This window comes from Rutilus rutilus (assembly GCF_951802725.1).
Source record: "Rutilus rutilus genome assembly, chromosome: 5".
Lineage (NCBI taxonomy): Eukaryota > Metazoa > Chordata > Actinopteri > Cypriniformes > Leuciscidae > Rutilus > Rutilus rutilus.
This window is the reverse complement of record NC_140213.1, coordinates 44,384,855-44,410,610: the sequence shown is the minus strand read 5'-3', so window position 1 is coordinate 44,410,610 and position 25,756 is coordinate 44,384,855. Positions and strand designations below refer to the sequence as shown.

The following is a 25,756-nucleotide window of genomic DNA, read 5'->3' as shown; positions in this document are numbered from 1 at the left end:
GTTCTTGACCTTTTAATCATGAGTCTTAGACATAGTGAACAGCTTTGGCTCATAGTCGGCGCTATGCACACAGATTTACATCTCTGCATTTGTATGCATTGGCTGTATGCTGTGCTCCGCTCAGTGTTGTTAAATAACCTAATCAGCCAGAAGGAGATGGAGGGAATGCTATTCCCACTTTGATTTAGAGGGGAGTATTTTTCCAGTAAGGGTAAGTGAAGTAGGTCTAAGCCATTTGCACAGAGATAGATGTGATTGATGGTGAGAGTCCTGTCTTCAGCGTACTAGCTCAGCACTGTAGAGAGATTCAAAGGCTAGCCTCAGGCTGGCCATGTCACACTGAGAACCTGCACCAAGACCTGTCCTCCTTCCACTATTTCATTTATTTTCAGTTTGCAGATTGTAATCTAAAGGGCCAGACACAAAATTCAGGCTGAGGCCGGAGATAGAGGCAACTGGAATTGGTGCCCAGGCCGATGTGGAATAGTTACGATGGCTCTTGTGTTGATCTGAGATATTTATGAAGTCTCTGAACAACATTAACCAACCTTATGTTTATTAGCATTTTTATACAAACATTCCAGGGTTCGATACAAAATAAGCTCAATCAAAACCAATAAAAAAATGTTTTTCTTGCAAATCAAGGTTACAATGAGGCACTTGTTGCGCAATGGAAGTAAATCTGGCCAATTTTAAAACATAAATGGGAAGCTTATACTTTAAGTCTTAAACACTAGATTTACAGCATTACGTTATCATGGCAACAAAGTTGAAAATTGGATATACCTTCAAACGGAAAAGGTTAGTAAGTGATTCTTCCACACTATAATCATGTTAACATGCATAGTAGTTATATTTTGTGGCTATATTATTGAAAAGGTTTATTATTTTAATGTTCACCACATTCACTTCCATTGTAAAGTATGCATCAGTTATTTTTGTGGTAATCAGCATATGCCACAAGTGCTGTCGACTGAGCTTAACTTGTGCTAAACATTCCCAAATATTAGCCTTTGAAAAATGTTTCTGACAGAACAAGAAACTCACATACAAGATATCTTAAAATGGACTGATGTGAGAAAAAGTTCAGCATCATTAAGAAAAATTGTTTGATTTATTGCCATATAGCTGATTCTTTTTTTTTTCTCTGCTAATTAGACTTCTTTAAAGTAAATCTGCTAGCTTTTCATCATGAGACTTTTTGTGGTCCAAAATGCAGATCAGAGTCTAACACACAACTCGTCATATGTTCTAAACTTCTTGTTGAATTGCAGAAATCTTTGCTCCATTCTGAATAATGGCGTTGTTGAAAACTTAAAGAATAAACTTAAGAGTTCATTGAACTTAAAGCATGAGAGAGAAAACAACTCCATTTACCATTGTTCAAATGAAAGAAATACAGCATGTGCAGTAATATCCCATTACAAATCATTTTAATTATAATAGACATTGGTCCTGATGCTGTAAATACACACAATATCAATACGCACTGTATCATAGGCCCCATTTACACTGCATGGTTCAAGTGACCCAATTCCGATTTGTTTTCCTCTCATGTGGCACAGATCGGATATGACCGGTGAACGTGTAAGCAGGAAAAAAAACGCATGGATTCCGATTTTCTCAGATCGGATTCAGGCCTCACTCATATGTGGTAATAAATCGGATATGAATCGGATATGTGCATTTGCGTCTGCCATGTAAGCAGACAAATCGGATATTCCCCAGTAAATGCGAGTCATACGTCATTAAAGGGTTAGTTCACCCAAAAATGAAAATTCTGTCAGTAATTACTCACCCTCATGTTGTTCCAACCCCGTAAGACCGTCGTTCAGCTTCGGAACACAAATTAAGATATTTTTAATGAAATCTGAGAGCTGGCTCACTCCTCCATAGGCTTCTAGGTGACCGAAACTTGCTGGCCCAGAAAATGTATTAAAGAGATCGTTAATATAGTCCAAGTGACTCCAGTGGCTCAATCTTAAGTATATCAAGCGACGAAAATACTTTTTGTGCGCAAAAAACAACAAAAATAATGACTTTATTTATTCCACTATTAATTTCCTTCTCTCTGGGCCTGGAGTTGGTTCACGGAGTGTTTTTGTGCAGCGCGTCTGTGTTGTGCGTCACACTTATCACACACATGACCAGCGTCGGCCAATAGTGAGCCTACGTGGTGACGTGTAACACAGACGCGCTGCGCAAAAACACTACGTAAACTAACTCGAGGCCCAGATAGAAGGAAATGAATAGTGGAATAATGTTGTTATTTTTGTTTGTTTTTGCGCACAAAAAGTATTCTCGTCGCTTGATAAACTTAAGATTGAGTCATCTTATTTGATCCAAGATGGCGGCGCGAGTACATCGCGAGGCTCGCGGTCTCTCCAGATTCTGTAATTTAGCAGTATTTTTCTTGCTCATTTCGGGTCTGTTCGTCCAGAACAGTTGTGCCTTAACATCGTACACCCAAGGTGAGCTTTTGGATATTGGTTTGCGAATTTCCGACAGTTTTATGGACAACCTTCGACTCCTTCCTGAGATCGCCAGATCACCCGAGGCTATGCACTCTGCCCGGCCGGGCGGAAGTGCTCGCAGGCGCCGGCGAGATCGTAAACAAAGGCGGGGGAAGCGCGGAGGACTAAGAGCTAAGCTAAAGCTAACACCACACCGGCTCTCTTTACCCAGCATTTTCCTTGCCAATGTACGGTCGCTGTTGAACAAAATGGAGGAGATTCGACTCAACATCACATACAGCAAGAGACTTTTGAACTGTAATGTTCTAATTTTCACGGAAACATGGTTAAACAGCGGAATACCGGACAACGCTATTGAGCTAGCGGGACGCCATACATTCCGGGCGGATAGAACATTACATGGCTCCGGTAAGACCAGAGGTGGTGGATTGTGCATTTACATTAACAAAGCTTGGTGCACAAACTCTGCTATTGTTGGGAGACATTGTTCAGCTAACCTTGAGTTTCTCATGGTTAAATGTAGACCGTTTTATCTACCGCGGGAGTTCACTTCCACTATTATAACTGCAGCCTATATTCCCCCGGATGCTGATGCCAAGTTTGCTATGAAAGAACTTCACGCAGCCATCAGTAAACAACAGACCGTTCACCCGGAAGCTGCGTTTATTGTTGCGGGTGATTTTAATCATTCAAACTTAAAGTCAGTGCTACCGAAATTTCACCAGCATGTTTCCTGTCACACCAGAGGAAACAAAACCTTAGACCATGTTTACACAAACATGGCTGAAGCTTACGTCGCGACACCCCTCCCCCACTTGGGACAGTCAGATCACCTTTCTTTGTTCCTCACCCCCAAATATGCACCTCTGATCAATCGCGTGAAGCCATCAGTGAAGACCATCAAGGTGTGGCCTGCGGGGGCAGATTTCTCACTCCAGGAAAGGTTTCTACACACAGACTGGAGTATGTTTGCTTCTCAAGCCACCAGTGGCTCTCACACGGACATTGACTGCTACACCTCCTCTGTACTGGATTATATTAATACCACCATTGACAGTGTTACAACCCAGAAGCAGATCACCACATACCCAAATCAGAAGCCATGGATGAACAGGGAAGTGCGACTCCTATTGAAGACACGCAATACTGCCTTCAGATCAGGAGATGCACAAGCCTATAGCACATCCAGAGCAAATCTGAAAAGGGGCATCAAAGAGGCCAAGCACTGCTACAAGCTTAAGATAGAGGGACACTTTTCCAACGCTGACCCTCGGCGCATGTGGCAGGGCATTCAGGCCATCAGTGACTACAAACCCTCTCACTCCACCCCCGCAGCCACTGATGTCAACTTCCTGAACGAGCTAAATGACTTTTATGCTCGCTTTGAAAGAGACAACAGAGAAACTGCCACCAAGCTCAAATCCTCAGCTGACCACCCACCGATCACACTCTCCTCCACAGATGTCTGCAATGCACTGAGCAGGATCAGCGCGCACAAGGCTGCTGGACCAGACAACATCCCTGGACGCGTACTCAGGGCATGTGCGGAGCAGCTCGCTGGGGTTTTTACAGACATTTTCAACCTGTCTCTTGCCCAAGCAACTGTACCAACATGCTTTAAATGCACTTCCATTGTGCCAGTGCCAAAACACTCCAGCCCGAAGTGCCTTAATGACTACCGCCCTGTAGCACTCACACCCATCGTAATGAAGTGCTTTGAGCGGCTGGTCCTGGCACACCTAAAAGACTCTCTACCATCCACATTGGACTCACACCAGTTTGCCTACCGTAGCAATAGGAGCACAGAGGATGCAGTCTCCATGGCACTGCACTCTGTGCTCACACATCTGGACAATAAGAACACTTATGCACGCATGCTGTTTGTTGACTTCAGCTCAGCATTCAACACTGTCATCCCAACTAAGTTAATAGCCAAACTTGGAGACCTGGGCTTCAACACCTCCATGTGCAACTGGATTTTGGACTTCTTGACCAACAGACCCCAGAATGTTCGATCAGGCTCCAACTGCTCCACATCCATCACACTCAACACTGGTGTACCACAGGGCTGTGTGCTAAGCCCGTTCCTCTACTCCCTCTTCACCTCCGACTGCAAGCCTGTGTACGGATCTAATTCCATCGTCAAGTTTGCGGACGACACTACGGTGATTGGTCTCATCAGCAACAACGATGAGACTGCCTATAGGGAGGAGATCAAGCACCTGGCCACATGGTGCACCGAAAATAACCAGCTCCTCAACACCACCAAAACGAAGGAGCTCATCGTGGACTTCAGGAAAGTGTCAAGAGGCACACACGACACCATCCACATCAATGGAATGGCTGTTGAGCGTGTCTCCAGTTTCAAGTTCCTGGGGACCCACATCTCGGCGGACATGACCTGGACAACCAACACCTCCAGCCTGGTCAAGAAGGCTCACCAGCGCCTCTTCTTCCTGAGGACACTGAGGAAGAATCAGCTTTCCTCCACTATCCTGGTGAACTTCTATCGCTGTGCAATAGAAAGCATCCTGACCAACTGTGCTACAGTGTGGTATGGGAGCTGTTCTGTTGCAGAGCGCAAGGCACTGCAGCGGGTGGTGAAAACCGCCCAGCGCATCACTGGGACTCCACTACCTGCCATCGAGCACATCCAGAGGAAACGCTGTCTGCATCGAGCTCGCAGCATCCTTAAGGACTCCTCTCACCCAGCCCACAGACTGTTTTCTCTCCTGCCTTCCGGCAGGCGTTTCAGGTGCCTCCGGACCAGGACCAGCAGACTAAAGAACAGTTTTTTCCCCAGAGCTGTCTCTTTATTAAACTCTAACCCTCATTGATCCCACTCCCCTTATATACTGATTGACTCTCCTCTCCCTCCTCACACCTGCCTCCATTTTGTTATTTGCAATACTATAATGTTCATTTGCACTGCTGACTGTTATTACAGTAACAACTGTTTACATATGCATCTTGCACTACTACCTTGACTGGAATATGCTCATTTGCACTGCCGACTGTTTATTTACAGTACCGACTGTTATATATACATTGCAATATCGTACCTTAACTGTAATATGCAATTACTTTCCACTGCACTCACTCGGATAGCTTCTGTCCAAACTTTATTTGCACTACTTTAAATCCATTGTTATACTGCTCATTAGCCTAACTTATACATATATCTATTTGTAAAATTCTGTTTATAGTAATATCCATCTGTATATTATGCTCACATTCTGTTTATAGTAACAGCCATCTGTATATATATTCATAGTACATATCTATCTGTAAAATTCTGTTTATAGTAACAGCCATCTGTATATTATATTCAGTACATATCTATCTGTAAACATTCTGTTTATAGTAATAGCCATCTGTATATTATTATATTCAGTACATATCTAGCTGTAAATTCTGTTCACAGTAATAGTTATCTGTATATTATATTCATAGGACAATCTATCTGTAAATTTTTGTTTATAATAGTATTCAACTCTATATTTATTCAGTACATATCCATGTTCTGCACTTATGAACCACTGTATATCCTGCACTTGCTGCTATTGCACTTCTGGTTAGACCTAAACTGCATTTCGTTGCCTTGTACCTGTACTTGTGTAATGACAATAAAGTTGAATCTAATCTAATCTAATCTAAATTGAGTCACTGGAGTCACTTGGACTATAATGATCTCTTTAATACATTTTCTGGGCCAGCAAGTTTCGGCCACCTAGAAGTCTATGGAGGAGTGAGCCAGCTCTCAGATTTCATCAAAAATATCTTAATTTGTGTTCCGAAGATAAACGAAGGTAAAACGAAGGGTGAGTAATTACTGACAGAATTTTCATTTTTGGGTGAACTAACCCTTTAAAAAAGGGACGTCAACTCAGGTGGACACCAACTGCGATCACATGACTTATTAATGGTGCGATGGAGGACGAAGGCTCAACACAGTGGAGTATTTTTTTCTCCGCCTCACGAGAGCAAAGTTTTGCTGATTTTTGAAAATAGTGCGGAAAGCAAAACACTGGATAATTAGAGATGCGCGGATGAGCTCCAACGTCACCCGAATCCGCAGCCAAAAACAAATCATCCACCCGCACTAATATTTTTGTCTGATTTAAGTATCCGTACCCGATGGTCAAATTATGTATTCGTATGTGTTGTTACGCGTGAGGATAAATGGATGATCACCACCTTCAACAGCGGACTCGAGGCGACGGTTGATGCACGCATCTATAATGGTAACATAATACACTGATGAATGAGCTGCTTTTAAATGAACATTTCATTAAAACAAAATTTATTTCATTTTCTTAATGGCATAAACAGGCTTTACTCCCTTGAAACTCAAACTGGAATGGAACATACTCATATTTTAGAGAATGTAGTTAATATTTTCGTTAATAATGATTTATCATATCCACCCGCGACCCACCCGAAATTAATCAGAATGTTATTTTTATTAGCCTACTTATCCCGCCCGATCCGCGGATTATCCACAGAGCCCCCGCGGATATGACCGCGATCCGCGCATCACTATAATAATTTTGTCTGCTTCTGCATCCATTGCATATCGAGCTGTTTTACTTTATTTTCCGGGTCAGAACGTCTACATTTGGTTGTTTTGGCAGTGTATAGGCCTAGTGTAAATGCAAATATCGGATACGGGTCACTTTTAAAAAATCGGATATAGTCAGCGAATCGGAATTGTGCATCAAGACGTGCAGTGTAAATGCAGCCTTAATCTTTGAAGAAAGTGGGCTGTCTGGATGACCATGTTAGTATGCTAATGACCAAAGAATTTCATTCATCACAAAGTCAAAGGTCATTAAATCACAATCCCGTGTATTTCTCCCTATTACAAGACTTTCAGCTGAACGGGGGCTGTTGTTAATAGCCTTCCAGCACTGATCTTCAGTTCACTGATCACAGCATTTTTAGTTGCCAACTCAAAAGTTAATCAGACTGGGAGAAAGCAAAGTGTGGAGGCCGTCTAATGAGGTATGTTGAGGAATTCTCACTCTTGGGACTCTTCTGAGTCACAGCTTCCAATAATATACATGGACACGCTGGAAAAATAAATGCAGAATTATGAATTTGATCTTTGCTAATTAAACCACAGGGAAATCACCTGAGGTAGAAAAGTTTTTTTTACCCCACCCAGATGGAGACTAATTGGTGTGGATTTTAATAAGGAGTAGGCGGATTGGTGAATGTTCCTAGTATCTAAAACTAGGCCAGGTGTAACATTTTTCCTTTTAATACAATTCATTAATAAACTGAAGAAAAAGTTAACTCAGAAATGAACATTTATTTACTCATCTACATGAGAAACACTTGTAATATGCTTTAAGTGTTTTTTTAATGCATTTAATGTATGTAGTGTACATTTGTTGATTATTTTTATTATTTATTTATTTATATTTCATTTTATTTTTTTCTTCACAAAAAAAAAAATCCCTCAACATACAGATTTTTAACGACATGAAGTGAATTCATTTTCCTGTTTGGGTGAACTATTCCTTTTACTTTCCTATTCCTTTCCTATTCAACTTATTTTCAAATACCTCCTGGTAAATTCATAGATAAACCTGGACACTGCGTCCTTGCTCTATAAGGAAAGTTAGTCTATATTTGTAAGGGTGAAAGTCGTTTGAGAACTGTACACTTTTTTTTTTTTTCTAGAACAGCATTATGGATCTCTTATCATCCAAGATAATAAGTTACATGACCTTTGAAAGCTGGACAGGAGGTTCACGCTCTCCGAGGGTCGATTGCATGTTTAATAAAAGGCCTATTCTTTGCTAGTCTTGTTCGTGTTGTCTTGTGGCGTACAGTATGTTACTCATTGCTATTCTTTGTTCTGATTAGAGTAGTACTCTTTTCAAGATTCTTTGCTGAATAGAAAAGTTACAAAGAACAGCATGAATTTGGCATAGAATTTTTTTGTACAGCATTTACTTGACATAGAAATCTTTTGAAACATTAAAATGACTTCACTGACTCTTTTGATCAATTAAATGCTTCCTTGCTGAATTAAAAAAATAATATTTTTGAACGGTAGTGTAGATATATTGTTTATAAAGTTTATCATCATCATGACACGTAACAAATCCAGACATTTTTAACCCAGAAAATGATTAAATAAACAAACTGAATGTACCATAATAAGGAGAGCTAAGAACACATTTTCTGACTTCTCCTCATTTGGCATTATCAAGCACAGGAATTGCGAGACAGTGCCGCATGCACTAATTAAAATAATTTATACTTCAACACAAAGTGTCCTATGCAATTTTCTTTGCAAACATCAATACAACTCTGTTGCTCTCTTAATTGCATAATTACTCAGACTGATGATGTGAGTGATTTTGTCCTTTAGCTTGCTGTCGCGTGCTCTGAACCGTAGGTGTGCCACTGCAAGCCACAGGAACACACTGATTTACATTGATACCTCAAGGTAATTATACAGCCATTAGCACCATCTCTGTTGAACTCACTAAAACATGGACAACTATACTAACTAGTACAAGACATTTAAATGAACACACGTGCAACAAACTATGCTTATGAATGGAGATATTCTCTGGATGGACAATGTTGCTATGCCTTTCTGTGTCCAGGGAGGCTGGAACACTGCATTAAGGATCTGTAAGATGACTAGAAAGAGATCTTGTTTACTTCTGGATTGCATATGGCTTCAGAACGGCCCTGAAGCATCCAGCCAAAGCGTCATAAAAACCCTCCTTTGTACTCTTGGACATTATTTTGCACTGCTGCATATGTACTATAGATATGAAGAACAAAAGCGGTCTCTGATGGAGGCATGCCAGCATCGCTTCCACCAGGGACTGCGGATCCATTTGACTAGAACTTGATGCATTAATTTCCACATCATTACATCCCATAAAAAGTGGGCATCACATTCTAGAAGTAAATATGGAAGTAAAACTGTCACTGTTACTTACGATATGATTTCTTTGAAATGACAGCTGGAAAGCACTGCAGACAGCAGCTGTTATAAACAGAAAATACAGTTGAAAGAATATACCTAACGCAATATTACACGGGCCAGATCGCTGTTCTTGGATGAATAATTGATTTAACGACTCATTAATAAAGACAGTGGCTCGTTTTGTTCCTGGAAGAATTGAACAAATCAGTTGAGTGAATAATTCAGTGACTCGTTCATAAAGATAGTGGCCGTTTCTCAATATGCGTTCTTGTCTGTATTTGTGGACTTGTGAAACGTCATCAGTTGCGTCATCCAATTCAAAGTTCACATCCAGCCAATTACAGTTCAAATCCCTGGATGTGTTCTTGATCCGCCCCTTTTATCGAGGATGCATCGAGAGGTGACTTGAGACAGCCAGGTATCCCAGAATGCATCACGCACTAACCAGCAAGCGTCAATAGCAGAGGGGAAAACCCACGTAATTTAAAAATACAACTGTTTTTGTGTCACGAAATGTAGTTTTTAGAGTTTTTCAGGTGAGAATGTAGTTGTTTAAAGCTCAAATCAGTGGTTTATTTATAAAGATTTGGTAATTTTACCTAGTTTGGTAATATATCCTAATTTAAATCTGAATGTGCTTTGATATTTTTAAATAGCCCGATGTATCCTCAGGCTGTTGCAAATAAAAAAATGGCCTAATACAGGTTGTGCTGAACGTTCTCAAGTTATACAGTGTGGTTCTACCGTAGAGGTTATGTCCTTGAACAAGGAAATGCAATACAGCCGACATTCCTTTTGACCTGATAGGATTTCTCTTCTCTCCTATCATTTTTCTGCCATTTTACAGACAGCAATACACTGAGTGCTTACTCCAAAGTCACATTTTAATGTACTCAGCGGTAGATTAATATGACAGAAGGAAGGAAAGAACCGCTGACACAGTGGGATGTTTGGTATCGGCAACAGCAGAAAGTGCGGCGTCAATGCTTCAGAGCACAATGAGTGATTTTGCAGTGAAACCTGACATCTGACTGGCTTCTTAACCCACTGTAGCAGCACTACCAGTGTCATCATGGCACTGAACAAGCAGAGAGTGAAGATAAGAGAAAGGATACATAGCTGGAGTGAGATAAAAATAGGCACAGAGAAGATGTGTGAAAAATAAATGGACACAGGTCTGTTGTGATATGATTGCGGACAGCAGCAAAAACATGGTGATAATAGTACAATTCAACTACATAAATCATTAAAGAGACGTTTAGAAGCGTATTCAGTAGGCATGAATAATTTTGCTTGAGTAGGACAATATTGATTTTTCCCTGATTAATTGTGGTTGATTGATATTTTAACAGTCCTGAAAGCATTTCTTATTACAAGATCGATCTTCTTTGCCTATATTTTCAATGGCATCGGTAGAGTGTATTTGGGTCCTGATGTTAATGTTTAAAAGTAATATATTTTTTACAATATATCAAGTTAAAAGCTTCGCTGTGTCTGTTTCCTGTGACATTTTTCTGCACTTTTCGCCACAGCAAAAGAAATCATACCTTGTCTGAGGTGTACTGAATGCAATAAGTACTGCGTAATGGTACCCTGTCCTCAGAAATGTCCTGTTTAATGTGTTCATGTTTATTCTTCAGGACACATTGCCAGAAGTCTGCTCTGCTGAGCAAAGCTAGTGATGACGTACATGTTTGGGCTGAGATGAGATGGCTTGCATGACCAGACAGTGTAAATCTGCCTTGAGGTTCTTGTAGAACTAAACAGCTTAAGTCTAGCAAAGCACACTCATAATGACAAACAATGGCCCACACATCAAGGAATCAATCTAGCATGCCATTCATATGGCTGTAGTAGTTCTTACACCACTTATCTACACAGCCACCCACAAAGGCAAAGAGGTTAATACTTCTCTCACTTGTAATGCTGTCGTTTCAGACTGTTTGATTTGAGAAAGGGATAAAATACATGAAACTGAGCTGAATTCATTTCCAAGAGCCGAGGGAGAGATTGAATAGGAAGGATTGATTGCTCTTGCGCTGTGTGAGATTAAAATTCATCCCTGACTTAGCAGTGTTCCTTTTTTTTCCAATATGATTTCCTTAAGCTCACGCGTAAATTAACATGTTACTGCTTCCGACTTTGTGAAGAGCTACAGGGATACAACACAGGGACTAGTTCACATTTAGTTACTTAAAAGGATAGTTTGCCAAATTGAATGATATGAAGGTGTTTTTATTTTCTGGGTGAACTATCCCTTTAACAGAAGTTAAGGGCTATACTATGAATCCAAATAAGTTCGCAAAACTCAAAAAATTTGAGGTAATCAGTTACATAACATCAGCACATTTTTATTTTGTACTCTTACATTTTAATTGCTCTTAACTTGAAATATTTGAGTAAGCTAATTCATACTTTAAACTTAAAATGATCATGCAATCTCAATTTAAGCTAAATATTTTTAGTAGTAGAAACTTGGCTAGCTTTAACTAGCTATTTCAGTAAATGCTTACTTAATTGGTAACACAATGCTTTGATCGCAAATTAAAAGAAACAAGTGCATAAAACTCAAAACAATGAAACGATTCAGATTACTCAAAATGTGTAAGTATTGTGAACTCGAAAGAAAAATAAATTTCTAAATACTCATAAAAGTTGATTTGATTGAAATAATTGGTTTAATTTAAGTTTACCCTACTCAAACCTATTAATTATTTGGAGCATTAGGGTTTGCCGTAAATCTTGCATACCATATACTGTGCAGATTGTGCAGTCTCAGAAAAAAAGGTACAAAAGCTGTGGCGGTACCTTTTCAAAAGGTACACTTTTGTACCTAAAGAGTGCATAATAGTCCCTCAAAGGTACATATTGGTACCAAAAGTGTATATATTAGTACCTAAATGGTACATATTAGTACCCTTTTGAAGGGTACTGTCCCAGTGACAGCTTTTGTACCTTTTTTTTCTGAGAGTGTGGGCATTATATAACTTTCATATCAACAACACATGTTTTTATTTGTTTCTATTCTGTTCTAAAACAGAACTACCATATCACTTAGGGAGGACCACTATTGTGTACCGCCTCAGGGCTTCCAACTGCTAAAAAGTTGGGCATCCATCTTGCAAATCCCACAGAGGATTGTGGAAATCTGGATTTATATTTTTCAGTAGCGAAGGTTCTCCTCCTCCCTGTGGTCTTCCCTGGGGCCCATCATACTGTAACAGAAGTTCTCCACCAGTGCTGTTTTTTCCATAGCTTTTTGGAGAGCCTCCAATTCCCTTATTAAAGGAAATGCTAATTAGCATTCCTTGTCGAATTTGCTTCATGAGCTCTTTAGGACTCAATAAGTGTCTCCTCAAGAAAATCTGGGGTGAAAGAATTAAAGGGGGGGTGAAACACTCAGTTTCAGTCAATCTCATGTTAATCTTGAGTACCTATAGAGTAGTATTGCATCCTTCATATCTCCAAAAAGTCTTTAGTTTTATTATATTTATAAAAGAAAGATAGGCTGTACCGAGTCTTTCCGGAAAAAACCGAGCGTCTGGAGGCGTGCCGTGTGGGCGGAGCTTACGCGGCGATAGCTAACAACACACAGACATTTGAAGCAGTTTTACTCACCGCCTGCGGTTCCAACGCACGACCGTGAACCTTTATCGTTGGGACTGCTCCATCCTTAAGCATTAGATGATCTGCAAATCCGGCGTCGAACTGGGCTTTGTTTATAAAACAATCATCGTCGAAATGCAGGGAACAAACAAGAACACTTGCACAACTCCGTTGATGCTCTGGAAAAACAAACTCGATCCACTGGTCCCTTAACGCTGGGTTCTTTGGGAATCTGTGCAGGGTTGTCTTGCCCTGGCAACCAAAAACCCACTTCTTTGGTGACATTGACTTCCCTAAAGCCTTAGCCGAGCACAGCGCTTTGGTGGGCGTACTGCTTTCGCTCTCTCGCTCTGGTCTACGGGTGCGCGCGTGCCCTTCCGGGAGAAGTGCCCTTACGACCCGTATAAGGAAATTCCGCCCCATCTGACGTCACACACGCCCATACTCGAAAAAAACTTTCCGAAACTTGTGACAAACCGGAAGGAGTATTTTTGGCACAGAAATACTCCTTCAAACGTACAATTTAATTTCCAAAACTTTGTCCATGTTTAGCATGGGAATCCAACTCTTTAACAGTGTAAAAAACTCAGTATGCATGAAATAGCATTTCACCCCCCCTTTAAAATTTGATGAAAAAACCTAATAGTGAACTACTGCATTCAACAGTGCTATTTGTTCCTGTGTAGTTATTTATTAATAATGGAACAGTATTCTAAAGTGCTACCCATTTTTAGTATGTACTAGGCAATGTCTTTTATAGTCGTGTCCTCACCTCACCTTCCCTCTCCCATCTTACTTCACACACATTTACTGTGCATTAATTTCTATGCATACAAGATATGTTGAGCTTATGTTGCTATTTGCATATTTTAGCAGCTGCGTGCAAACAGGCTAGGAGCATGCAAACGCCATATGGAAGTACTTGCGGTAAATGCTACACACTAGAAATGCTCTTCGGTGATGGGATTACTCTAAAGAGCAGAAAAATAGACATGAAAAAAAGAAAAAGATTAAGTGTGGATTTACTACACACTCTATGGCTCATTTACTTGCATTACGCGCAGCCATGTAAACGCTAAAATCATGTCACATAAACAAGCCACAATGCCATGGGTTTGTCTCAGTCTCTGTGTTGGACATTCATGGATTTAATCGTGAGTTTGACTCAAATGCGAACACATCCGTCGCACTCCCACACAGCTGTAAGTAGACTCTTTGGAGTATCGCAGCAGCTATAATTGAACTCGTGCAAGATATGAGGATTTTCTGATGATATCAGATCAGTCTCAGGAGCAAAGGTTACTTCCTTTCTCAAATGTGGATGTTTCCTATTGATTTCTTAATGAGCAGATAAAGAACAGCCTATTAATAGATCTTGTTCTGGGTTGTTTCGCGGATATACGCCACCCCTCATGTTGTGTGGTTGAGAGAGGAAAGCACATTTTTATTCTCTATAAAACGTTGAGGCTCCACAGAAAGGGTTAAGAAATGAAGTACTGTTCCAAATTGAGAGAGCATTTTAACATGCAAGGCCACTGAGGCGCAAGGATGTCAAATCAAACGCTTCATTGTGCCTACAATACAGAAGCCTTCTGGAAAACAAGCTAGTTTCTTCTCTTAACACACTGCTCTGACCATGGACATGGATGGGCTTAAGTGTCTTCCCCTAGAAATATAAATTAATTATCCATGTGTCAGGGGTTGCTAGGCTTCCTAGGCCTGCTCACATCTGCCTAACAGTGATAAAACTGTGGGCTGATAACACGGACCGGACTCATGGACAGATCAAATAACTTAAATCAACACTTCTCTTGTCTGGTTCTTATTTATTTAAGGACAGAGTTTTTCGTTTAGAGAGCTCATGCATAATGAGAGGCATTTGTATCCCTGTGGGTGGGATGGATGGGCAGATGTCTTTCCATTTGTGCATTATCTATCTATCTATCTATCTATCTATCTATCTATCTATCTGTCTATCTGTCTGTCTGTCTGTCTGTCTGTCTGTCTGTCTGTCTGTCTGTCTGTCTGTCTGTCTGTCTGTCTGTCTGTCCGTCCGTCCGTCCGTCCGTCCGTCCGTCCGTCCGTCCGTCTGTCCATCTATCCATCTGTCCATCTGTCCATCTATCTGTCCATCTATCTGTCCATCTATCTATCTATCTATCTATCTATCTATCTATCTATCTATCTATCTATCTATCTATCTATCTATCTATCTATCTATCTATCTATCTATCTATCTATCTATCTATCTATCTGTCTATCTGTCTGTCTGAATTATGACAGTACATATTTGTATCATTCATGAATAATAAATGATGTCAGTTTCTAATAGATTTGTAAAACTATACTGTATAATTTGATATAACTCATTTTTAAATACTTAACAAGAAGGATAATTGCTTGTCTTTACAGCATTACGTTATAGTTTTATTTCGTGTTATTGTAATTATAGATAGTGACGTAGGTTGACCCTAATTACCCACACAATTTTAAAAGTAATTTCTGTAAATATTTGTATCTATTGCAGATAGTGCTGCACGATGTCAAGCCTACGCGATTATATGACGCAAAATGCTGTGATTTTATATTAAATAAACAAATTAGCGCTGTTAACGCAATTAACGCAGCATCTGTTAATTTTTGGCATCCTTTGGCTAATGTTACATGATCCCGCTCTTATTCATGCAAATGCTTTAAAACCATTCATGCGCGATAAGACAAAAATGAACGCGCTGTCAGTGAACGCGCAGACTGTGACACACAGAAAGACTCGCGCTAATATCGTGCGTGCGCACAAAACAGCATGCCAGAATACAGTTTTCTTTCGAGCTTGAACGAACAATAACACAATTATGCCAAAATGTCTTTTTGTCGAGTATCTTCATAACATAAGAGTAGTCTTATGATGAACGTGAAGAGTTGTGACTCGTGAGAGAATGAGGCGCGTGTGAGATCCGCGTCTCTGACAGCAGCGGCTGGTCTTAAAGGGACAGTACACAGTAGCCACTAATTATATCTGTCGCTAAAGTTAATCAAAGAACAAAGGGAACAGAGAAAAACACTCTGTTAAGAAAAATAACTTTTTTCTCTAGGCAGATTATCACTAATCTGTGTGTGCATTTATTTTCCTTGAGAACCAAGCAAGTTGACTCATGAAACCATTTGTTTATTATATCGCATATCGCAATCGCAATATTGACCTCAATTATCGCAATATGACATTTTCCCAAATCGTGTAGCCCTAATTGCAGATATCTTATTTTATACCCACTACATGCATACTGTTTATTGCTTTAATGCTTAGGTCTGTTATATGTGCTTGCAAACATGTTAAAGTGTGATCGCGTCTGTAAGATGGTACAGAGTTGAAAGGTGGTGGGGGGGTGGGGGGGCACAACAGCTGCTAGACCTCTGGTGTTAATTAACTCCCAGAACTGCCGATCAGCCCGGGTCTCTCGAGCCGCTCTCTCTCTGCAGGATCAGGATGTGCCACTGAAACACTGCTGTGCTGGAAAGGACAGTCTTTCCATTCAATTCATCACATCCACAGCCTCCTGGTGTTTCCAGACCATGTTTGTGCACCTTTGTATGTTGGAGTGTGTTTGTGACAGCCATTGTGCTGCTTTATCTAAGACACTCATTTAGCAGCGTTCAGAGTCTGAGTAGACGCTCACTAGCCGATGGAAGATACATGACGGCGGGACTCCCGGATTGATCCCGAGACTTGCTGATTAGCCATCCGTCCTTTTAGTAAATGAGACTGTGAAGTACTGTGATTTACTTTGAGTTCAGGATTGTTGCTTTTCAAGTGTTTACCAACCATATAATATTGTATGTCAGGGCAGTTTCACGAGGAAAACGTAATTTTTGCAACTTTACCTCAGAAAACATTGATGTTGAGACATTTACACACATTTCCATTTTGGAAAAACATGGATGTTACTGTGGTTTGAATTACGCAAAACTATCGAAGACCATTTCTACTTCAGAGCTATTTCTCACAATTGTGACTTTCAGTGTGAATTTCTTTCTTTTTAAGCTCACAATTCAATTTGTTATACACATATAAATGTATGTTATATTGTCTTTATATTATAATAATTACTTCCTACTATCATATATATTTTTGACTTCCTTTTGCGCAGAAAACAAGTAAACAATTAAATAACGAGTAAGATGACATTTTAATTAAATGTTTAATTAACATTTTAAAGTTTATTCCAGGGGAAGTGTGTTGAATGAAGCATCAGAGTTGGCGTTTGAAATTGCAAAGAAAGCGAAAATTGGGTTAGACGGGTAGTTTATATTTTGATTAAAAACATATTTTTTTCCAATTATTATTTGAAATAATGAGCACCAATAAATTGCACACAATATGTCAAAGAACAGCCATTAAAAAAAGTAAATCAATTTTTTTTCTACCTTTTAACAGCATGAAAGCATAGCTTGTCTCTTTTAAAGATGGACCCATGTTTTTAGTGCGTTTCTTTGTAGTACAAGTATTCTTTCAGTCAAGACGTGTGTGCTTTGTGTTGGTTTCATCACTATACGTGTATTTCTAAATCAGCCCACATCAGCATACAGAAAAATCCATCCATGTATCACATCCTCAGCCTCTCCGGCTCTCCCTGTTCCTCATCTCAGATTGCATTAAGTCATTCCGGCTTCCAAATCATCTGCGGCTTTCACCTTACATGTTTTATTCCGCCCCTAGACCCAGACAGACACTCTCCGGTAATAGCAGGCCTAAGATATTTTACACCAGCAGGAAGATTGCTGAAATCAGATGGTGTGTGATCTCCCCCTGAGTCCGTCGAGCTTCTAAACCAATTCTCACACTCGCAGTAAAACTCAAAATTTTCACAGAGCTTGCAACCCTAGTAAACGCTGAAACTACACACAATGTTGTCGGACATCCATTTCAATTATTTATTGCGGTAGGTTGACAACCCATGCAGCCGCTCGCACGGACACTAACCGAATCCCTAACATGCCCGAGTCCCGCTCAAGGCATTTTGTGGCCAAAACATTAGCATGACATCTCTGGCAATGCCCCAGTTCCTTCAATTTAAGTCTCGAGCCCATTTCAGATATAAGAACTCAAGGCAAGAAAGATCTGTTTTCGTTCGTTTCACTCTGTTATGCCGATAATTAAAGTAATGGCCAATAATATATGATGAAGCATTTCATTTGCTCTAATAAAGTGTTCCCTGCATTTTCTTTTCCACCAAGTAAGCACAAAAGCCCATAATGACTGTAATTGCGCAGGCAGAGCTGAGGCTTGGAGCAGCTGAGGATACTCACAAGTAATAGTGTGCCCTTTCTCCCGCGGCCAAAGTGGACACTTCAGTAATCCCGAGACTCAATAATCCTCGCAGACCGGGGGGGTCGAGAGCGTGGAAACGGAGGATGAGGATGTGTTTCTGGGATTGTCAGGGGTTCTGAGAGGCAGCGGCTGGCATCCAGACCACGTGGGCAGTCACGTCCTCAGCAGCGCCTGTGGAGACAAGAGGGGTCATCTGTGAGAGAGAGAATGGCTCATTCTCATCCTCGGACAAAGACGGGCATTGAGAGTCAGGGGAAGAGGGGAGGGCAGGGTTGGAGTAGGCGTCATTCATTACTGGAGATTATTTATGGTGGGAAATATGGATAAATATAAATGTGGACTGTAGGTTGAGTGTTCAAGTCAAGTCAAGTCACCTTCGTTTATATAGCGCTTTTAACAATATGAATTGTTTCAAAGCAGCTTTACGGTGATAATAGGAAATTACAGTAACAGAGATTGTTTTGGCTTCACAGCAGCTCTAGGATGAAGTTATTGTCCAGCTAAAGTTAGTTTTGATTGATTGATTCACTTCCGTTGTGAAGATCATTAGTTATTAACTAAGGGGCCGCTAACACGACACCGTTCTAACAGAAAACCCTCAACGCGCGTGTTCACACTGCACCCGAACCATTTTTTAATTAAAATCTGAATCTGATTGCAGGTGATGTTCAGGCAGTGTTATCAATATCGGGATGTACTCACGGTGGCTGTATTTCATACAGGAACGTTATCTATATATATAGATATAGATATACACACACACACACACACACACACACACACACACACACACACACACCTAGGCCTATATACATATATACAAATTGAATGATTTTAGTTAAGATTTTGCTCTATTTCTTAATATGAACATCTTACATTTGCAAAGTCCATTGCAAACTTGTTTTTTTTACTTCTGCCACACATAAAAAAAAAAGTTGTTGTGGCCAGAAGTTTTCTTCAACCTTCAGAAAGAGTTTTTTACCCACACTTAAATCGTTTTGACACGCGCCTGCATTATACATAGAGTTTCCTCTAAAACCAGCTTCAAGGGAACCCAAGTTTTGATTTAGATTTTTTCCGCCTCCTGTTGCTTGTGCTCTTTGTTGGAGGCCGAATTCCTGCTAACGTCTGAGATCTTATTTGATGCTGTCCATTTATATCCATTATTGATGAAGGCGAGAATGAATCCTGTGTCAGTTAAGAAAGTTATGCATCTGGCCTTGAGCTGTCTATCGATTCAGTGTAATAGGCAAAATCACACGTCTACCCTCTGATCAAAAGAGATTGGGTGGAATGAATTTCTTTTAACAGGTTATTGACAGGACCACAACAGAGGCATACAAGTTATCACCACGATCCATTCTAATAATGGAATTTAAAACAAATTGGGTTTAGTAGATAAAGCTAATACTTCAAGCCCTTTTTTTATGTTTTCAAAAACCCTATAAAAATTTGATGTTGTGTTTTTTGACTTTTAGTCCATGTGTTTAAGCTTGGAGGCCATCTATGTGCTAGTAAACTCGAAAATGTTGCTAAATAGACCATAGCAAGTAGCAAAAGTGCAAATTGGTTCTGCTCTAGAACATTTCTGGCTGAATGCATGTTCCTGACATCAAGTTGAAATGATTACACTTCATATAACACCTTCTATAGGCCAAATTCTTACAGTATATAGCAGTGGTTCTTAACCTTTTGACTCCCAAGGCCCCCCATTGTACACATCAACATTTAAAGGGTCCCAAGTTTAATAATGTAAATAAAAATATAATTTCAGGATTTCAATTTTTTAAAGAGCCAAATGTTCTTCAGGCTTCCCACAGGAATTTCAAGAATATACTTGGCTTTCTAGTTGTTTGCTATTTACTGGTTTAAGAAAAACAAAAAAATGTAAAGATGTTTTTACTCATATTTCAACCTGATAAAATATTTTAGAGATTGGCATACTAGAAAAAGGTATATTCATTATAAAAATGTTTTAATATTTACTCATTTGCATTACTTTTCTAAGTCTAAGTCTTTCTAAGGGCCCTATTTTAACGATCTAAGCGCATGGTTAGTTCACAAGTTCACTTAGTGTGTGTCCGAATCCACTTTTGATAGTTTAACGACGGGAAAAGGCGCATAGTCTAAAAGGGTTGTCCCTATTCTCTTAATGAGTAATGGGTGTGTTTTGGGATGCCAGCCCGTCTCCAGAGTGCAAACGGATCTGCTCGTGCGCGAGGTAAAAGTGCGTAAGCAGACCATCTATGGGACAAGCCGGATTCCACCATATATTTATGTACACAATAATAATATTTTACATTGTAATCCTTTTAAATATTTGGTATGTTTGTGTGCCCTGTGTGTTTAATAAGCAGAATGTACGCGCGTTGTGGACCCACCTATAGGCGCACATAACTAACGCGCTCATTAAATAACAAAAAAAAATATTGCGCCATTGACTCTAGACCAGGATTCAGTTGGTCAATGGCACAGTCTATTTCTGTTGCCTCAAAATAGCAACGCACCAACAATGCACCAGAACACACCTCGTTTTCAGACCAGCAGCCCATGGGTGCAAATGCATTTGCTATTTAAACAACGTAGCGCAGGATGTGAAAATGATAACTGCGTCAGGCTGAAACTAGCAAAAAACACTTGGCGCTGCATTGTGGCGGGTGTAAGATAGGGCCCTTTGTCTTAAAATGTCTTAATTAGGATTTCAAAAATGTAAAAAGCCAAATGCTCCTCAGGCTTCCCACTCTTTTTAAACAATGCATTTACATGGCTTTCTAGTTGTTTGCAATTTACTGGGTTAAGAAACTCAAAAATGATTTTTTTTTAAAGCCTCTTCAGAAAAATTTTATTCATATGGATTCGTTTTACGATATTTTTATGAACATTTTGAAGCGTCAAAGTTCTAGCTGTGTAGCTGTCAATGGAGGGACAGAAAGCTCTAAGATTTCATCAAAAAAATCTCCATTCGTGTTCTGAAGATGTCTTACGGGTTTGGAATGACATAAGGGTGATTTAAATGGTGACAGAATTTCTTTTTTGGGTGAACTATCTAAAAGACTGCAAGTACATATGAAGTGTGCCATTTGGGGCAGGGCCATAAGCTTCATATAGGGCAGGCAATCCCAGAATGCACTGTGACAAGCTAAAAAAAAAGGCAAATTAACAAACTATAAATATACAGAAATATCTAGAGTTTGACAAATAAAATCACTCTAAATGTAATGTGAATGTACGGAAAATTGAGAAGTTTATTTAGCAGGTCATCCCAGAGGACTGTTAAACAAGTGTCCTGAGAATCACTTCATGTGCACTCATGTGCTGACAGTGAGAGATGTACAGCTGGATGTGACCCGTGACGGATGAGGGGATTAGTATTGATCAAGTGTGCAAGCCCACAGACACGGGGGATGAATCAACAGTCCATTGCTTTCTATTGCAGTGTATTCATACTCCACCCTGCAGTCAACGCCACTTACCACATCAACCGTGCCATAAATCCGGTGGGAAAGGGGCTTGACATGGTGTTTGGCAGCAAGAAATGTCAACCTTAATATCTCAATGACGCTCTGTGGCTCTTGGACCACTGCACACATCTGCATGTGGGAAATGTACAGGTCTTATACAGTCAGTTTGTCTCCATGGAAACTATAGCTATGGCTAGTATGGAGGAAATCCATAAAGTCTGGGGAGAGGGAAAGAAAGATACTTTGGGGGATTTTATCAGGCTAAATGTCAGTGTATGATTAACATTAATATTTGAAATGTTGCAGTTAAATACTGCATATCCAGTCTGTCAATTAACTGCCGATGGTCCCCTTAAACATTTCTGTCGACAGACACGTTGCGAATGCTGATGTCAAAATTGCATGTTGCGCATGTTTAACAATGTAGGCGGAAAATGCAAGAACGCAGTACAGACAAAAGACCGTCTGCTGAATGTTTGATGCGCACGGTAAACTGATGCTGTCGATAATGGCTGGGTCCGGTTTTGCGAGAAGACATCTGTCATTTGCTGGAAAATTGGTGGGTTTTGTAAAGAAAGAATTCATCCCTCGTCTTAGTCTCATGTTATGATTAATTCAGGCAAACCCACACGAAGTAAATGCTTCTTTATTCTGTAGTCAGTAGCCCACATCAATAATTCACTCCTTGGCAAGTTCCGCACTTCTCTCTATAAAGTTTTAGAAGTGACTATAGGAAAAAATTCAAAATAAATGTGAAACTCGTGCCATAAAACCTCACACTGATACTGCGGGCTTTGTAACTAATCACTCAGTGTGCTATAGAAATATGTTATTTTGTATTATTTTAAAGGTTAAATGTAAACAAATGTTAACAATATTAACTTTCTTTTTTTTTTTTTTTTTTACAAATGCATTAAATTGATCAAAAGTGACAGTAAAGATATTTATGATGATACAAAAGATTTATATTTCAAATAAATGCTGTTCTTTTCATCAACTTCCTAATAATCAAATAACCCTGACTTTTTTTTAAAATCAAGGATTCCACAACAATATATATATTTGTGGATGATAATAATAATAATATGTATTTTTAAGCAGCAAATCAGCTTATTAGAATGATTTCTGAAGGATCATGTGACTCTGATACTGGAGAAATGATGCTGAAAATTCAGCTTTGATCACAGGAATAAATTACATTTTACAATATATTAAAATTGCTTTTTAATATTATAAAATTGCTTTATTTACTGTTTTTTTGATCAAGTAAATGCAACCTTACTTATATTATATTATATTATATTATATTAGGACTTATAACAGCAAAAGCTGGTGGTGATGATTCAAGGCTGTAAAGTATCTGCGAGGTACGCTGTCAGTTGCGTACAAGCAATAATGAGGACAAGAAATAATGTCATGTCTGCCTGCATATATAAAATCTATTCAGGAACGAGAAAAAAAAAAGTTAAAAATAATTTCAAAGAGAGCTTTATCATGCCTTATTTGCTGCATTTCTTTCATAAGTATTGCTGAACAAGTTGTAATATCTGTGAATAATAACTGATACTCATCATTTAATATGATTTTCGGATGTCTTTGTTAGTTAAAAATTAATAGGAATGAAAGTAGCACAGCTAGCGTGGACTCGGTTGTTGAATAGCATAGAACTGTTTTAAATTAGTTTCCAGTTCAATCAATGCGTTCGCTAATGCTTTGTTTCAGACCCTCCTCCTTCCACAGGTTCAGTTGAATCTAAGCCGATAGCAGTGCCAGTATTTTCTGTTCTTCACAAAGCTATAAAACAGTGGAATGAAGTGGACAACTACCCAAACGTACTCTTAAGGGACCCATGTTGCTCACTGAAGTATATATTGTTTTGAGATTATATTTGATTGCTCAGAGGCTGAGGAGCCTTCACCTTATGAACAGTATGAAATTGAAATGTGGTAGACGTGTGATTGAATACTTGTATGCCTGAGCAAGAATCCTTCGATAACTTCACCACCGGATTCAAGAGGTCCGACTTGTAATACAAATGCTAAAATGTCTCTGTCACAGCAGTGTCGTGTGTTCTCTCCCCTGCACATGACCTAACCCACAGCTAGGGGGCATGTTTAGGGTTAAATCCTTCTGCCCAGAACTGAAACTTTCCCTTTGCTTCCTTTGAAGGAAACCCCCTTTGAAAAGTCCTGGGGGAAAAAGAGAGGTCCGCTAAAGCCTGCCGGCTGGAAGCGTGCTGATAACAGCTCTATCTGGATATAAGCAGTATCCTTGCTCAGGCTCTGGCACACCTGCATCTTACACTGCACTCGCTCATCTGGGTTTCCACAGGAATGGCTCATAAAACAGGTGCATTCGTCCTGTCTTAAACACATGAGCCGATCCATGCAGGATAGCCAGGTGATGAAGGTGGATGAGAAAAGCAGGTTATCACCCAAACCTTCTCAAGGACATTTAGAAGGACAAATCTGATCTAAGCTCATATCTAGAAATGACTGCAAAGCCTCACAACTGAAGGTGACCTTTTTTTGCTAAAGATTAAGCTTTATTAATGCACCATATACCAACCACCATTTATTAAAAAAAGAAAAACACACACAAGAAGGGCAGTAAATTCATTTTTGGGCGTTAACTGTTTGGGAGAACTTTTATCTCCTTTATTTCTTCAAGATGCCTTAAAATAATTCAGTTTAAAAGAGAAATGTTGACATATAGCGAGTCATTTAACAGATGAAATGCATGTTTTAAGTATTTATCTTATCGGAAAATACAATTTTAGTATTATTGATCTACTATTATAGTTTTTGTTAATATTGTGAATTAGATATTATTTTTTATATTAGCTGTTTTCATTTAAATGTAATTTTTTTTATTTACTTTTTAATCCATTTTTTTTATGTCTGTATAGTTTTTTATTAAGTTTTAGTTATGAGTTTTTGTTTATTTTATTTTATTTGAGATATTTAGTACTTCAACTTAAACTAAATGACAATGAGATATGTTGCCTTTATTTATTTGCCTATTATTTTATTTACATTTTATTTTATTTTATGTTTATTTCAAGTATTTAGATTTTAGTTTCAGTTAACGATAAAAAAAAACCCTGAAAAGGAGCATATGAGATTACTGGTGTCTCTTTTCTCAGGAGAAACATCTCAGTCTGATCTCCAACACTGTCTAGAAGAAACAATTGAAACAATTTCAGGTGTGATTTTTCTTTCCTATACATTCTGTCTTGGCGTTTTCTATTTTTGGCAGGATAATAGTGTCAAGCGTTTTTTTAAGGCGCTATTTAAAGTAACATCCTTCACAGTCAGCGGCAGCCCTTCCTCACAAAGAAACGCACATCAGAGAGAGATATCGTCCCAGTCAGCGCAACAGACATGAAGAGTCCAGACCTCTTCTGCATTCCTAGCTGTCGCTCAGCTCTCCTAGCCACTTTAATAGCAGCAAGAATTCAATTAATCCCAGGAAAAGGGGAGCATGGGTTCATTTTCTGCCCTGGCTGAAGTTGCTTACAGCATCTCTGTTTACCCCGTCTCTCTCCTTGTGTTCTGCCCCGGGCTCTGCACTGCCTGAATACTGAAAAATACAGCATGAATTCCATATATTGGTCCAGGCTGGTTTATGCTGTTAGAGCAAACCAGCATCCCATGATGCAAAACCAATCCAATGCTGGATTTTTCATGCCCAATCTCAGAAGTTCCCAAAAAAGTGCTGGTGCCCTGCTTGGATTACATTTTTAATGAGGGACAACTGAGAAGAGCCTAGTAGAAAATGATGTAAAAATACCTTAACACAGTTAGGGCACAAAATATATCCATATTATTCCTACGCCCTGTGGTAGATTTCTCCCTAAACCTAACTATCTGGGGCGTCTCCAAATCGACACCCAATTGATCTTATAAAACAAATGTTAGTTGATTCATTA

General features: G+C 39.4%; 1 protein-coding gene across 3 annotated transcripts in view; it reads right to left on the bottom strand.

The window, feature by feature from the left end:
* The window catches only part of b3gat1a (beta-1,3-glucuronyltransferase 1 (glucuronosyltransferase P) a), a 99,806-nt gene that overhangs the window by 38,105 nt on the left and 35,945 nt on the right, over nt 1–25,756 (bottom strand). For 2 of the 3 annotated variants that reach the window (XM_084409908.1, XM_084409906.1), the window contains exon 2: nt 18,343–18,535. The exons of the other annotated variant lie outside the window; for it this stretch is intronic. The gene's annotated coding sequence lies outside the window, so the exon portion shown is untranslated. The remainder of the gene's footprint in view (nt 1–18,342; nt 18,536–25,756) is intronic. 3 annotated transcript variants of the gene reach the window in all.